This window comes from Balearica regulorum, chromosome 2 (assembly GCF_011004875.1).
Source record: "Balearica regulorum gibbericeps isolate bBalReg1 chromosome 2, bBalReg1.pri, whole genome shotgun sequence".
NCBI lineage: Eukaryota > Metazoa > Chordata > Aves > Gruiformes > Gruidae > Balearica > Balearica regulorum.
In genome coordinates this window covers 137,990,780-138,007,271 of record NC_046185.1, presented here as the reverse complement: position 1 = coordinate 138,007,271, position 16,492 = coordinate 137,990,780, and the positions used below count along the sequence as shown (strand labels likewise).

At 37.9% G+C, this 16,492-nt stretch overlaps 1 protein-coding gene across 1 annotated transcript in view; it reads right to left on the bottom strand.

Moving 5' to 3' along the window:
• THSD7A (thrombospondin type 1 domain containing 7A) overlaps positions 1-12,089 on the bottom strand; it is a 289,030-nt gene extending 276,941 nt beyond the window's left edge. The window contains exon 1 of the mRNA XM_075746097.1: positions 12,049-12,089. The gene's annotated coding sequence lies outside the window, so the exon portion shown is untranslated. The remainder of the gene's footprint in view (positions 1-12,048) is intronic.
• Between the last annotated feature and the right edge of the window lie 4,403 nt (positions 12,090-16,492).

Genomic DNA, 16,492 nt, shown 5'->3' with positions numbered 1-16,492 from the left:
TGAGGACTTAGCTAAGCCTAAGATGACATTACTCAAGGTTTTGCTTCTATTGACTCAGAATGGCATTTCTGGTGAACAAGAAATTGCAAAGAGAAAAATAAAACCATAATAGGCCATACAGGTTTCTACAGCAGATATGGGGAATATATATCTAGAGTTAAGCCTAGGTCATGCCATAAGAACATGCAAAAGGTCTGTATACACCAAAGAAACCATAAAGTCTCCAAATGTCATCACATGAATGCTCCCAGAAGCATCAGCACTACCTAAAGTTCACAGCTGAGCTCCTTTTAAAGTAGGTGATGAACTACTTTTATTTTCTAAATGGCTTTAAGGAGGAAAGTTTTATAATTGTAATGAAGATATTAAACAAAAAATTTACCTTAAATCACTACCCAAATGATTACTTATTAGGAACCGGTCACACTGTATATATTTGTATACCTTAAACTGCAGCCTAGTCCCTTCAACTATTTACATCCTTCAGTGTCCAAGCTTCTGTCCACGCCCAATCTTAGATACTGAAAGCATTTAAGCTTACACAGTTAAGAGAACTAATGGCAGTAGGCAAGTAAAAGAATGTGTTTCACATATTGAAGACTGGCGACATTCTTTTATTGTAGTCTTGCCACACATTATTTTCTATTGGAACACTGTTCTTCAGAAATATTTCATAAGTAACTAATGAGTATTAGCTTAAAAATGGTTATTTCAATTATTTACTGGCAGATGTCTTTCTGAATTATTAACTTATTTTAGAAGTCTATAAAGTTTTATAACAAGACTAGTAAAACCAATGTTTTAGCTGTGACCTCAGGCAGAATTTGTTCCAAACAGCATCTTTTGGCTGATGAAGCCTGAAATCAGAACCTCAGTTGTTCTTGGTACTGTAACCCTCTTTTAGAGTACATGAAGGGATTTTCTACTCGTTAGCATACTTTGCCATTTATATTTCTGAGAGAAAAAGTCTCCTTCGTTCATGAGAAACAAGCAAACAAAAATGACAAAAGTTAATTTTTAAAACGCTTCACAAAGCTATTTTACCCAAAGCCATTCTTCCTACACCACATGCACTGAACGGCAACTGCCTGCCAGACTTAAGCTGTGGTTCAGTCCGTATAATGACATTACATTAGGAAACTGCTTATAGGACTAACCGCAAGATTATACAGAAAAAATTTTAAAAATCACAGAAGTTAAGCAACAAAACAATTTTAATTACTTCAGTTGAATAGCTTGATTTTACTTTTACATAATTACAGTAAGTATTTTTAGTCTTCATTGTCTGTACTTTTTATTTAGCAAGTAGGATAAAAAGTAATAGAAAAGGGCCTTTGCTTTATCAGTAGCACTTTTATGACGTTATGCCTTGAGCACACACAAAGAGCCACGGCACTCAGATGGGAGGCATGTCATGCCACTGCTTCCCATGAGTAAAACTTCTCTTCTGATACAACAAATTCATAGTAGAAAGTTGTTTGTAGCAGAACCACGTAAAATACTTGCTCATCTCCCCAAATAAGTTTGCTTCTAATGATTTTGCAAGTTGATTAAGCACATAGGTCACCAAAACTGCTACCGTCATGACAAAGAGCTAAGATGCTCTTCTCCTGTCTTGACAGGCTTCTTTCCAAAATCAGAAAAAAAAGTGATAATACCAAGTGTTCCTAAAAACTTTCACGGGGCAGGGCTGTATCTGAAAACCGCTAAGCTTTTGTAACACAACCCACAAAACTACATTTGTTACAAGCCAAAAATCACAGTTACTTGGAAGAGGTTTGCCTAGAAAGCACTGTGATTTAATGCATTAGAAATGGTCTATGGAGTACATCAAAGTGGTCCAAGAGGACTCCAGCTAATTAAAGTTTTTGCATTGTCTTTGGTGTCAGTTGATCAGATCATGCCATCATTTTCTATATCCTGGATGATTTCTACACCCACTTTCCTCCTTTTTAAAGTGGACCTTGTTAAGCCTGACTGCATAAGCACGTAAAATACTGAATTACAACAAAATACTAGTGTCAGTCAGTGCAAAAAACCCCAGGTATCAGTCTCTTCTTTGATCACTACAGGTTTTCATCTACAGAAAAAGCAGATGATAGGCCACCCTTTTATGCAGAGAGCTTCACAAAATAAGAGCTGTTGGGACTTACTAGAGGATTGTGAAAGGGTGAGAGTAATTCCGAGAGAAGAGAACAACCTAGATCAGCAAAACAAAACCCGAAGTAACTAGGGACAAATAGCTCTTCTTTCACAAACTTTTTTTTGTATTCTGGCTGCCACCTTTCCTCTTTGGAAAAGTAGACTTATGATAGTAGTTTAAAAAGCAACAGACCAAGCAACACTACTAACGGGCATCACCAATGTCATACTTTTACTCATGTTATTCACTTTTTTTTTTTCCTAAGTAAGAATAGACTGAAATTTCTGTAAAATTTTCAGACTCAAAGTCAGAAAATTTGAGTATTCCATTACGAATAGTTAATAGTGTAAGAGGCAAAAGAACTGGATTGTCATCTGTGTTCTAAGCAACTGTACCATATTGACATAGTTGGAGGCAGAGTTCAAGCCAATCACTGCTGACCTGTGATATCAATCAAAGCAGCAGCACTTTGCAACACAGTATCGGCGGTATAATAATCTTCAGGTTTTTAAAAGAATAACTGTTTTACTTCAAAAGTACTCAATGACATTACTGAAATGCAACAAAGCATTAAAAATTACAAGGAACTGCTTTTCAGACATACAATATCATCTTTTCAGACGTGCCTGATTAAATGCAATTTAAGCCCCCTCTGCTTTTACACAGATATAAATTATAATTAACTTCACTTAGCGACTAAGACTCTGAAGAAGAAATAAAACAGTCTCTAACTCAGATGCACATTTAATATATCAATTGTTAGAATGGAATGTTCAAACATCAATATTCTATGCACAGAAAAAAGTTTATAAAACTTAAATTTTTCTTTAGCCCAGTTTCTGAAGTCCCAGCTCAAAAATATAGGTCAAGTTTCATACTGTCTCCAAAATTCCTCAAGGTCGGCTTGCACAATTCAAGCCTGACCCATTTTGAGGGGGCCTTTCAAAACTAAATCAATAAAAGAATCAGGTGGCTGCGTCACCTTCCATAATACATTTTTTCTGCATTAAAGATCTCACATATGTAATATATTAGCATTTGAATTCCATATTCTGAAGAGCAGATTGCTCTGAAGAACTCACATGCATCTTGAGCTTGATTAGTTAGCTCAAGGTAGATCAGTTCTTCCTGTGTTTTATTTAATAATTTCTACAGTAAGCAAGTGTTAATATAAATGTTGAGCACAACAGAAAAAACATTACTTTTTTTGACCACAATGCATTAGCTCCATTGAAGAAAAAAAAAAAAACTATCAAAAATCAGAAAATATAATATTATTACTATATACTATTATTATTATCTACTATACTATTCCTTCTTTTGGGAAGCTAAAGAATGACAACTCTTTAACTCAATTCTAGAATCTTCTTTTGTGAGCATTTGAAGCAGAGGAACAGGAAGCATTAGGATATGGTTGCAGACAAACTTCTAATGAGTAAAACTGACGTAAATACTATCCAACGTGGGAATGTCAATTGGAAAACAATCTTGCAAATTTCATCCAGAACATTTCAGTAAGTAAAAATATTTCTACACTAAAAGTCACATTTTCTGAGGCTTTTTTAAAAAAAGGTTTATTCCAACTATTAAACAATTTTATTCTGAAAAACAGTTATCAGATTTTTATTTTTTTTTGGCTGAGCCTGCCTTAAATCCAAAGCAACTGTACTACTTTCAGTGCAGCAAGAAGTGGCATATATTAGTCCTCACTCTAAAAATTCCTGCTAATACATTTCAAAGTATTATTTGATGTACAAATAAGGTGAATTTCTTAATATACACACTGCAGATTTTCTCTGAGGATAACTATTATGAGAAATTCAGGAGAAGTCCACTGATAAGAAGAGCTGCTCAGGTAAGAGGACTTTCATAGCCTGAGAACTGCTATCTGCAATCTTGGCACTTTGATCTCTCAGAATATAAACTGGTGCTATATCTGGGATGTAGCTCATTATTAATAGTTAAATATCTTTAAATGGAGCAGCTTTGAAGATCATTTCCAATATCAATAGCTTGCATTTATATAAGGCTTTCATTTTCAAGGACAATGCTACAGGGTCCCTGAATCTGATATACATGTGCATGTATATATAAACTGCCATTTGCATTCAAAGACATCATTAAGATCATAAATATGTATCCATTCATAAATATAAATGCATGATCTATCAGCTTAACTATAGTTTTTGAGACTTTAATATATAAATCTAGATGACAGGCCAAAGGACAATCACAGACATCAATGGAATTATACCATTTAATTGTGGAGAACATCATCCAGTGCTCTCTGCAGAAAAAGTTATATCAGAAGACGACTTTTGTGCAGAAGATAAATAGGATAACCTTCATTTATTTTAATAGGTTCTGAAAATATGAGAGGAAAGCAAATTATTTTTACAGAAGAATGTTGGATAAAATACTGTTTGCGCTGTTTCACTATATAGAGAATAGACATTTCTTAAAATCCGACTTGACTGAAATACTTACGTTGAAAACTCTCCGCCAAGATCTTCAAAATTTCCACCAGGTTATTTTTAAATGAGGTACCCAAGCCAGAGACTTTATATCAGGCAAAATAAAACAATCTATTAAAAAATAAAAATAAAATGTTCTGTTCAAACATTTCTTATTTAGCAAGCAGCACTAGTTCACCTTCAGTGAAATCGATTATGCTTGCTACGCAATATTTGAAGGGTACACTGTATTGTAATTTACCTCTTTCACTTCTCTACACATGTATTTCTCCAATTGTGCAGATTGAATTTAACTGAAACATCTAAGGAAGGGAGTCAAGACAGAAAACAATTTACCATCCAAAAAAATATATTTCTAAACAAACAGAGGTTAACCTTTTCCTCAACACCAGCTCATGACTTTAAACAGGGAGGACAAAATCCCTCCACCACTGAAGCAAAAGAGAACTTTAATACCAGCTTCAAGAAGGTTGGATATCATCTGTCAAACTAAGGACAGATGTAAGGAGTTTAACTTATTACTTATGTAAATAACTAGTCTTTTACCAGGTTGCCCTTTTTTTTTTTTTTAGACGCTACAACTAAGTAAAAGATTATTTTTTCTATAATTACTGTAAAAGCCTTCCACAACCTAACATTGCAGTATCTTCTGTATTGCATCCTATTTCCAAGTGTAATGACCCTCAAAATCCAAGATTGATTTTGGCTTTACTCTGATCAATACTAATCTCCCAGATATATTAGACTTTACATTGACCCAAACAAAAAGGTCATTATATGTGTATTAGTCAATCTCCAAAACATTTATTAAATTAATTTCAGAGACCACAAAAGGTGTATTGTTACAACCATTTCTATCTGAGATTTCTATCCATCATCCTTAGTAAGATTTACATGCAACTGATAATTCACATAATCACATAGTCACTGGAGTGGATTACTCAAAATGTCTTGACCTGTCCTCTATTATTTTAAGATACATACAAAAAGATTAATCTAATTGGAGGAACACCACCATATTATACAATTACTGGACTATTAGAATCCAGTCTTACATGTGTTAAAGTCAATGGGAGAATACATCTCCCCTTCAGCAACAGAACTGAACTCTTAAAGAATGGGGGGTAGGGGGGCAGTCTAAAATACTATGGGTAGACTAAGTACTCCTTGAAAGCAAAGCAGGAGAAGCTTTATCAATCAAAGGACCAGCAGATTTTTAAAAGAACAATCACAGCACCCTGAAGCATATTTATTAAAAAGCACGGTTTTGAAAAATACGCATTTCTGACTGGATTTTTTATTATATTGGCTAATTTCAAAATAGGACTATAAAACCTATACATGCATTAAAGCAGGTGATAACGTTATGACAAAATTATTACTGACTGATCTGGGGTAGGCTCCTCATCACTTTTATTCTCTTTCCTCAAACAAATTAAAACATGTCTCAAGCTTAGCAAAAGCACAAAGAAAAGAGAAAGATCAATAAATATATAATTCAAAATTTTTAAATTAAAATTAGTAAGTTCATTTAATGCCTTGTTGTTATTGTTACATAATGTAATTTTGCCTCCATATGACATTACAGATTTCAATGGAAGTATTTGAATTTCAAAGAGCTAACACTATTTACTCTTTGCATAGTAAAGACCCCATATTGTAAATTATATGAGGCAATAATCACGTGTTTATTCTCTCCCTCAGGCAATTTATCCCAAATAATTTTAGAACCTAGCTGAAATTTTATTAAGCAAAAGTAATACTAAAAACTCCATTAAATTTCTGTCTAGAAGTCTTAAGATAATAAAAACCAATATGATAGCATTCATAATACGCTTTTTCCTTGTAAGTTACCCACAGACACTTAAATACAATACTAATAGACCTTATATACTTACAAGTTTGACACCTCAACAGCATTTGCTTTAAAATTCAACTTTAAACTTTCTATCGGCTTAGCTCTAGGGATGCAGATAGATACTAAAAGACACAGGAGTAGGCAGAATAAAGTGATTAGTAACCAAACAAGAGGAGATGCTGCTTAAAAAAAAAATAAAAAGAAAACCAAAGTAGTGGATAGTAATCAAGAATGAAGACATAAAAAGCCAGAAAGGAGGCAAAAAATTTCATAAACATAGTGACATATTTCAAAAAAATCATCCAAGTTTCCTAACAATGGCTTAAACACGCCAACATGCCTCTCAGCTCTTTCCACACTGGCCAGAGTGAAGATGTCCACGCTTCAAACTCAACTGTCTGATGAGTTTTGGATTTCCCCTTCCGTAACACTACAGCCACCGTCGATATTCTAATGCGCCGGGGAGAGAGGAGGGGCTAGCATCACTTATCCCGCTCCGTTCAGAATCCATGACATTTAAAATTACCCATGTAAAGTATCTTTCCACTAAATAAAATTGTATCAGAAGTAAACTCATTTCTACCCAAATGGACAAACAAGTTGTCCCAAAGTATATGGGTTACCTAAGTATCCGCCAAGCCACAGAGTAGTATTTGCCAAACTTTGTCATCCTGACTTTAACCAGAAAGAGCACAGCACATCCTCTACGATGGCTGCTAATGGATTAATCCAAAAGACATCTCTAAGGAACAACTGAGAGGTAAATTGAAGCCTGTGCTATTATCTGAAATGCGAGTAGTTCCACTGAAGATGCTGGCATGCCACACAAAAGCAAAATTATATTTTCTTATACACTACACAAAAAGAGAGAGAAAAAGAACAAGATTCCCCAGACTAAAGCTCTTCTAAACTTGTCTTTCCTTTTCCTTTAAAATTCTTTTTCATTGTTAGAAGAGTTTCACCTCCACAAACTACTGCGGACACTTTCCTTGCTGCCCTTGATATGAAAGTAGCACGTCTGGAAACATCTGCATTGCCCAATTTTTCCATATTCCTTTTATGAAAGGGCTATGACTGGAAACCATTCTGAATATTATGTGTTTTCAGGGGGAATTTATAAAAGTGTGTCAGGCCATACAGAAGGGGAGCCAGTCCCAAGCACAGACTGAGGAATGAGAGAGCAGGAGAGATTAATCTCCCATTTCAGGCAGCCTAGAGGGCTGCTGAAGGGAAGGCAAAAGAAACAAGAATAGAGAGATAGGCTGCACACAATGCGGCTTTACTCTGCTAAGGCACAGACAAGCAGCTTAAACCTGACGTAGAAGAGAAGAAGTCACCCGAGAGGGGTTAAACATTGGCAAGCGCCAAACAAGAATGAAGGGTTTCTGAAACTGCATTTCAAACAGACTGAAAGGGAACTGGATTGGCATGTTGCGTGGCATGACATTTAAAGCTTTGACAGAAGCTAAATGCAAACATTTCCCTGGGCCCATACCACTGCTAAGCATATAATCCCTTCTGGAAAATAGACAAACTCCATCTCAAAATTTCTGCAATATTTCCCCACCCCTCTCTGCTGCCACTGGGTGTTTCAGAACCCATGTGCTCTAACAGGGGGATATTCTCTGAATTCCTGCAAGAAATCTTATCAGAGGTAGTAGATATTCAGTTGTTCTCATGCCAGCAACGTCCTTTATCACGAGATTCTGTTTGCCCTCTGTTGATCCCCTCCTGAATTTGCAGATGGAGTCCATATCCTACACAGCTTTCATTTCACTTGGTCAAACCAACCAGGATCTCCCTTATCTCTCCATGACAAGGCAGACTCGCTATATATTCAGACCATCCTGTTAGCTTTTCTGAGCACCTGGTCCAAATTCAGTTGTTTCTTCTTGAAGATGAGTGATCAGAACATTTCATCTCATTATAAGTTATTGGAAAATGACACTAATATTTTTATTAGATCCTTCTCTACTCAGGCATCATAAGGCTAGATTTTACTTGTTCCATTGCTACATTACATTGGCAGTCCAGGTGAATATTTCCTTTATTTCCCTCCTAAGTTTCTATCACAGAACAAATCTTGTATATACTGTACACTTACATATGTATATGAGGGCTAAATAATTAATTACAGCATTATTCCAAGGCCCCAACTTCACCAACTTGTGACAGCAACATTTTTGCCAAATATACAACAGAGGAGAAAAGGACAATAGTGGAAAGAGAGACTTGGTTTTCATTCATAAGTTTCAAGAAAGCTGCTATACATCTCCACACCACCAGCCAACCATCTGAAAGTTAGAGTGGAATCTCAAATTTTACAACAGTAATTTTCAACCTGTAACATGCAAATGACTTCCAAGAGGTCTAATACATGTAATTAGGAAAAACAGGCCTACTGACAGCAAGATTTAAATGAAAAATTGATTCCATTGAAAAATTGTTAATGGTTTGCAAATTGAAATAAATTTGAGAACCACATCTTGTATTATTCAGGTATCTTCCTTGCCGCTGGTAGTTTGAGGACAGGGCACAGTTCTGACAGGCACTCTATGCTTATCATAAATAAAACAACAGCTCAGAGAAGACACTGAATCTATTTAGTTCATGAACAGTTCTGGAAGAAGGAGTAACTTTTACGTCAGAACAATCCAGAATAGCAGACTGAAACCTGTGATGTATGTGCATATTAGCATTCTAGCTCATTTTTTCCTGCATCTCTGTCACCACACATTTAATCCTGGTTTCAAACCCTGTCAGGTAAAAGTCACAAGCACATGAGAAAAAAAAATGAAGAATCAAGAACTTTTTTCATGTTATTAAAGAATCAAATCCCAGGATATCCCTTATATTATCTACACATTGTCTTTTCATTCTAATGAAATAGAGCTGGAGAAGGTCACCTATGCTATGGATAAGAATCAATTTAATCCAGTTTTGCAGCTGTTAAGACAAAAAACTAAAATGCTTTCTCTTCCTGACTACATTCTGAATGCATTTGGGATACATTGATTAACTATTGATTAAGTGCAATAAAGCAGTGACTTGCACCTTTAGAATTTGGAGTGGTCGGGGAGAGATAAGTGACAAGGCATTTCACCCCACTCACATTGACCGAGCAGTTACCAAAGGAACGACTAAGAATGGAAAGTGAGGGATTTGGCTAACTCACTTGAATTCATTAATTCAATAAGATTTTTCGTATCAAGTACAAAGCAATCATCAAAATTATCCCTTTCTCCTCTGACTGCATTAATGTTTCAATAGGATACAAATAAAAAAATTGTTGATCTCACGTGGATTTGAAGGAGGGTCTAACTGAGGCAATCCTAGTTCCCTTCACCCTCTTACGGCCGGCTATGACAAATACACTATGTACAACTGCTGTAATATATGGTACTCTGACATGATATATAGCCTATAGAATTACTATGTCAGAATATTATCACTTTGTCAGCTTCCCACTACTCCCTCCTCTCATAAAACACACAGTGTGGGAAGATAAATGCGGATCCAAGTGCCTAACCACAGCTGGAATTTCTGGTATGTTCTACCGCCCAGTAAAACGAATTATAAAGCATCAGGAATAAAGTGATAGTTGCTAAATATGCCCTAAATTCTTCAGTTTACAAAGACAAGTCATTGACAATATTAAGCCTCAATCCGTTCCAAGGATAAAAAATCTGGGCAAAATAGGTCACGTGTCATCTCACTCGAAAACTTGCATTACTCCAGAGTAGTACCATAAACCCAACGAAATTTCTGATAACTTCAGCTAAGAAAAAGAAACACCTCTACAGTCCTGCTGAATCTCAAGTCAGAACAAGTCTAAGAAAATTAACCAGTCACATAAGTCTTGATTTTTAAAAATCGAGTCTTAAATTATTATTTAATATTATACTGATGGCTTTAATAGAAAGTAAGTCATTCCAAACTAAAGCCAATAGTACGGCCAAAACAGTAACACATCTTGGACAACGTGCACGTAAAAAATCACCTGCTCCCAAAGCACAGCATGCTGTTCTCAAGCAACTTTGATAACATTCGTCTCCCACTGTCTTCCAGATGTCCTCCAAGAGACCTCTCAGAAAAAAAGGCTCTCTCAATAGGATCTTTGGAAAAGAGGACTAAAGTTAGGAAAGGACAGGATAGGTCCTGTGACCTACACATAAGTGGCAAATAATTTTAGTATGTTATCTTACAAACATTAAAACTAAAGGATGACCTGATCACTTTTTAAAAAGTGGACATTTTAAATGACATACAAGAGTCTGCTAAAACAACTTGCTTCAGTGCAGCTCCATCAAACTTAGTGCTGAGTTATAAATTGCTAAATGTAGCCACATCAGAATTTTAACCCAGAATTAAGCATCCCAACCTCAGTGTTACACATTAAATAGCGCATACACGCAAAACCACATCCATGACTATTTTTTTCAGTTTCCATAATACCATGGATTTACATTTCACTTAAGTTGATGGTGTTTTCTTTTTATAACTTGCCTTGAATTTAATTTTATGCCAACGGCATATACTGTAAGCATGATTTTTTTTAATTATACATTTTTCTTTACTCTCTTTTTGGTTGTTTAAGAGTGCTCCAGAAGAACTCTCAACGTACGTATGGGATATAAGCCTGTCCCCATCCCCTCTGTTCTCTTTTTACATGCCTCTCGCTATTCTTTCAGCATCAGCTTCACCAGTCCTGTTACAAACCACCCCGTAACCACGTAAGTAACAGCACTGAACACTTTCAGGCACAGAGTTGTACTTCAGCTAATACATAAAAGGCACAACTACAACCCAACTCCTGTAACACGCACAAATTAACCTGACAAACGAGATTTTTTTGCCTAATGCCTTTCAGAGACAGCAATTACATGCTCTCACAAAGCAACTTGACAGTTTCAGTCCTGAACCAAGGCTCGGTTATGGAAAGCCTGGCAAACTCTCTCCCGACAGCTTCTTTGCACCCAGCGTATTCTTTGCTTTTTATAGACATGGTTTCACGTCATGTTTTTTTACTTAAGCCTCCTCCCCCCACCCACCCCAAAGAGCGGCTAAGCAGCCGCTTCTAAGATTGTTAAACTCTGCGTAACAGCTACAAAATTCCCGAGCAGTTTTCCCAGCCGGACACCCACCCGCCTCCCCAACTCCACGGCAATAACAGTTCGCACCGACTTCCAGAACAAGCCAACTCCCCACTCCTTCACGGCCGAGCCGCGGCAGCCCGGGGACCCCCACTTCCACCTGGCACCGTGGGCGAGGTCCCGGTTTAACCGAGCCGAGAGGCGGGCAGAGGACGAAGCGCGCTGCGCAGGTGAGAGCCCGGCTCCGAGGCCGCCCGCCGCAGCCGCCCGTAACTTCCCAGCCCAGCGCCGCGGGGCAGCTGCGCGCTTTCCCCGCACCTTTCTGCGGCGGTTCCTGCGCGCTGTCCCCGCACCTTTCTGCGGTGGTTCCGCGCACCTCGCCGCCGCCCGGGTAGGGCCAACCCAGGGCAGATGCTCCCCAGAGAGGGAGGGAGCCCCGGGGCAACACTGCGCACCCCGCCTCGCCCCGCCCGCACTCACCACTCCGCTCCCTGCGCCGGGACGCGGCGGCGGCACCTCCCTCCTGCGGCGGGGCGGAGCGGGACGGTGGCTCCGCACCCCCCCCCCCCCCCCGCCCCGGTGCCCCGCACCGCCCACGCTCCCTTCCGCGGGCATTCACCCGCCCCCCCCGGCATCACGCGGCGGCCCGGCCGCTCCTCCCCGAGAGCCAGCGGCTCCATCCGCAATGCAGCTGCGGCTACACTCTCCTCCTCCTCCTCCTCCTCCTCCTCTGCTCGGCCCGGTCCGGCCCGGCCCGGCCCGAGCAGGCATCTGCCCGCCGCCCCCTCGGATCCGAGTTTATCCCGCTGCGTGGCCCCAGCCCCGCGGACAGACGGACGGACGGGCGGGTGCCGGAGCGGGGGGTCCTGGCTTTGGGGCGCTGTCAGGAGTGTGAAACAAGGAGAGATTGGGGGGGGGGGGGGGGTGCGTTTAAAAAAAAAGAAAAAAGGGGAGGAAAGAGGGGGAAAGAGGGGGAAAAAGAGAGGAAAGGGGGAGAAAGGAAGAGGAAAGAGGGTGGAGAAGGACGAAAAAAGGAGGAAAAAAGGAAAAGGGTGTTATTTCCAAAAGGACTTTTGCGGGCTGCTTGTCCCCTGAAACCTATTACTGCAGTGGACCCCTGGGACAAGACGAGATTAAATGCTCTGTGTTACGAAGAAAATGATAGATGCCATTAATCAGGGAAGTTGTAAGTCATCCACGTTTGTAGATGGAATTCAGAGATTAGCTGGGACAGATGGCAGGCAAACACAGCGCTCTCCAGGTCTGCTGTAAATCACTCAACTTCTGGAATTATTAAACAGCCAATGACAGAATCTCATACATTTTCTTAAAGAGAAGTGTTTCTTAGGAAGATGAATATTCACTTCATATTATGAAAGAGTGTTTCCAATTGCTGTTACATTTCCCTTTCTAAATAATGAAAGTATTGGAGTTTCCTTCCTGGATGTCAGCAGCTTCAAACCTGAAAAAGAAACAAGACTTTTCACACAGAGACCTTCCAGACATGGATGAGAAGCAAAGCCAGGCAAACTACATGAGTACCCAAATCATCGCTTTAATGCCCTCTCTGAAATAAACAAGCAGACCTGTAGAGAGATATATATATGTAAGTAGAGATATACATGTGTCTTGATATCTCCAATAGATTTCTCTTTACTTGCAGTAAAATAATTTTTTTTCAAGTTTTATTTGTTTTCATGCTCTTTGAGGAAAGCAGTGAATCAATGCCACTTTTATTCACTACTTCTAAAAGAACATTAGGCATTCTGTGGAATCTGAATATCCTAAGCGGAGAAAAGACCTTTTTTCATCAGTCTCCTCTATTTTTATTTTTTTCATACAGAAAAAATGAGTTAGGGTGTCATCAACTTCAATCAATCTTTCATGGCATCACATTGATTGATATGTCAAATGCTTGTCTAAATATAAGCTTAGGACTAGTATCTATGACTAATTGTGAGCTTGATTGCATGTCCTGCAATAATGTGATCAATCTACAGCAACATTCAGAATTTTGCAGAAACCTGCTCTATAAACTCAATAATAGCGTCTATTCTACCATATGTAAGGGACCACAGTCCAAAACACAGAGTTTACAATAGTTATGAAAAAAAATATTCAAATGTTAACCTCGTGATATGTAAACTAAATGTTTACCATGCTAATCAGTTTAATTCCCATTACTAAAAACTTCTTTTAGGAAAATTCATGTTATTTTTATTGGATTTAAGAAAAGCAATGTACAAAATATCAAAAGTGCTGTTTTGTTTTGTTTTGTTTTAATTTACTCTCAGCATTTGGATTTACTGAGCACTGTACCCTGAGTCATCTTTAAATTACTTCAGTATCTGATGCAGAAACAGTCTCGCACACAAGTATCATCTTTCCTAGCTTTGGTGCAAAATCTAGGGAAAATCAGGTTTAAATTATTTAATTTTTAAATCAAACAGGCAAAACTAACGCTTCAAGTGGAGAACTAGGTCATTGTTATGACTTAGAAATATCACAGTATACAATCAGAATAATTTGGGTTGGGGAGGACCCTTAGAGTTGATCTAGTTCAACCTTCTGCTCAAGGCAGTGCAACTTCAAAGCTAGATCAGCTTCCTCAGCACCTTGTCCAGCCAAGATTCAAAAATCCCCAAGAATGGAGATTCTGACTTTTCTGGAAAATGGTTCCATTTTGATTACTACTTATTGTGGAGAATGCTTTCTTTTTTCCTAATAAGAATTTCCCTTGCTGAAATTTGTGTCTGTTGCCACTCGTCCTTTCTCTGGGATCCTGAGAAGAGTGTGGTTCTGCCTTCCCTGTAAGTGCTCCCTCGGTAGTTGAAGATGGCAATTAGATCTTCCACCTTAGCCTTCTTTGCTTCAGACCTCTCAGAAATATCACTAACTGTTCACCAATTCACTACTCTTTCCTATTCCTCTTTAGTAAATCTCACTGAATTTAATATTATATAGTAAAACTGTTACTTGTGGGGGTTTTATCCCATCTCTCAGTGTTAAAAATGGATAGGTAAAATGACTCACCCATCTTCTAAAAGAGGTACTCATGATGAAACCTACACAAAACAGCATGGTCAAAGTTAAACTTCCTCCTAAGTTCCTATTTCTGTCAGAAAGAGCAAAGATTCAGGTCAAATTCATTTCTATACCATTTGGCCATACAAGTTGGTCATACAGTAACTTTAAGGGTATCAGCAGCACCTACAAAGCAGATATGGCATTTTCCCAGACCTTATTTAAAAAAAAAAAAAAAAGTTTAATATTGAATGTTATTCCACTAACAATAATGACATTTACCTGAGATGCATTTTCTCAGGCATATTTGAAAACTAATACACATTTTTAAGTGCATGGTCTGTGCACAGCCACATGGTTAGTGCTGAGATAGGTCATGAAGTGAAGCTGTTAGGGACGGTAGCTCAGAGGGAGGTTGGGACAAGGAAGAACTGGCAAAAGGATAGTCTACGTTGAAACTGTTTTCCCTTTTGTTCACACAAGCTCTGGTTTGTCTGCCATCTCAGCTGAAGAGAAAGCTAGAATTTCTAGCCATTGTATTAATCTTAAACTTTTTGAATTGTTTACCATTATTCTATTCTATTTGTATTCTAACTTATTCTCCATTTCTCCATTACATGTTATGCGCTCTTTCTCTCTGCATACATATATATATATATATATAAAAACTTATCAAAAATACATGTACATATGTCAAGCATCTCATGGATACAGACATTCTTGTTTTAAAGAATCCCCATGTCACACGAGGAACAAGCAGGCAGATATATCTGAAATGTAATATTCTGCTATATTGCAGAATCACCACCACATTCTAAACAAATCTAGCAGCCCTGCAAGGTGTGTTTGTGATTTGATTTGCATGGTTTTTTCAGGCCCTTTAGAGCAAATCAAAGATGAGAACTGAAAAGAGATTGGCTCAAGTGTTCTGGGAGACAGTCTTTAAAGAAACAAACAAAAAAAAAATCTTAAATCTGTTAAGAACTTGTGAAACCTTTCAGAGGTGTTGTAATGATGCAAAAAATATAAGGGAAAAAATCTTCTCTAAGGGACTTGATAAGAGAAAATACATGTTCATAGTCAAGGAGCTAAACAATTCAACAAATTGGAGTGGGAAAGGAAGCTTTCACCTCCGTTCAGCAAAGCTGTGATAAATTGACTGAGTTGTTACTATTTTACATATATGCTTTACGTGATATTAATTAGTTATTTCAGTGGGCAGAAGTCTACTCAAGAAATCACCAGCACAGCAGATCCTAATTAGCATTCCTGTTCACAGTCATATAGAAAGAATTAATTTTCTAGCACCATGTGGACACAGACAGCACACACAACTATACCCCTGATGACATTGGAACGTTTAAGGCAAAAATGATGGTGAAGTACAGACAGACTTACATTGTTCATGCCTATGATGTAATTCAGTAATTATCTGATTTTTTCTGAACCATTGTCTTCCAGCCTTGTTTTAAAACAGGAAAGAAGTTATCATTGAATAAACATATTTTTCCCTCCTCTATTTGAAATGTTATTCCCAACACGAAAATCAAAAATCTGTTAATTTTATTTTTTTTTATTCAAGGACTATTTCTTACAAGAATAAGCGACACAGCAGTGTGAAGGCACTCCCTTAGTATTTTGACCACACATCCTAAAGTAGAAGAAACACAAAAGAATACTTAATTTTCCATCTATTTAGGGATACCTCTGTTTTAGCCTCAGAAACAAAACTGTCTTGTTTCATATCTGAAACATCCAAACTGGAAGACCTTCCATCTGTTAGTTTTCCTAACAGATTTACATCTTTGAAAAGGCTTCTGCTGAAGATTTTTCTTTTCTTAGAACATCAATTGAATTGTTAACAGTGCATTTGATCTACTAGAAATAGATTATGAAAAAT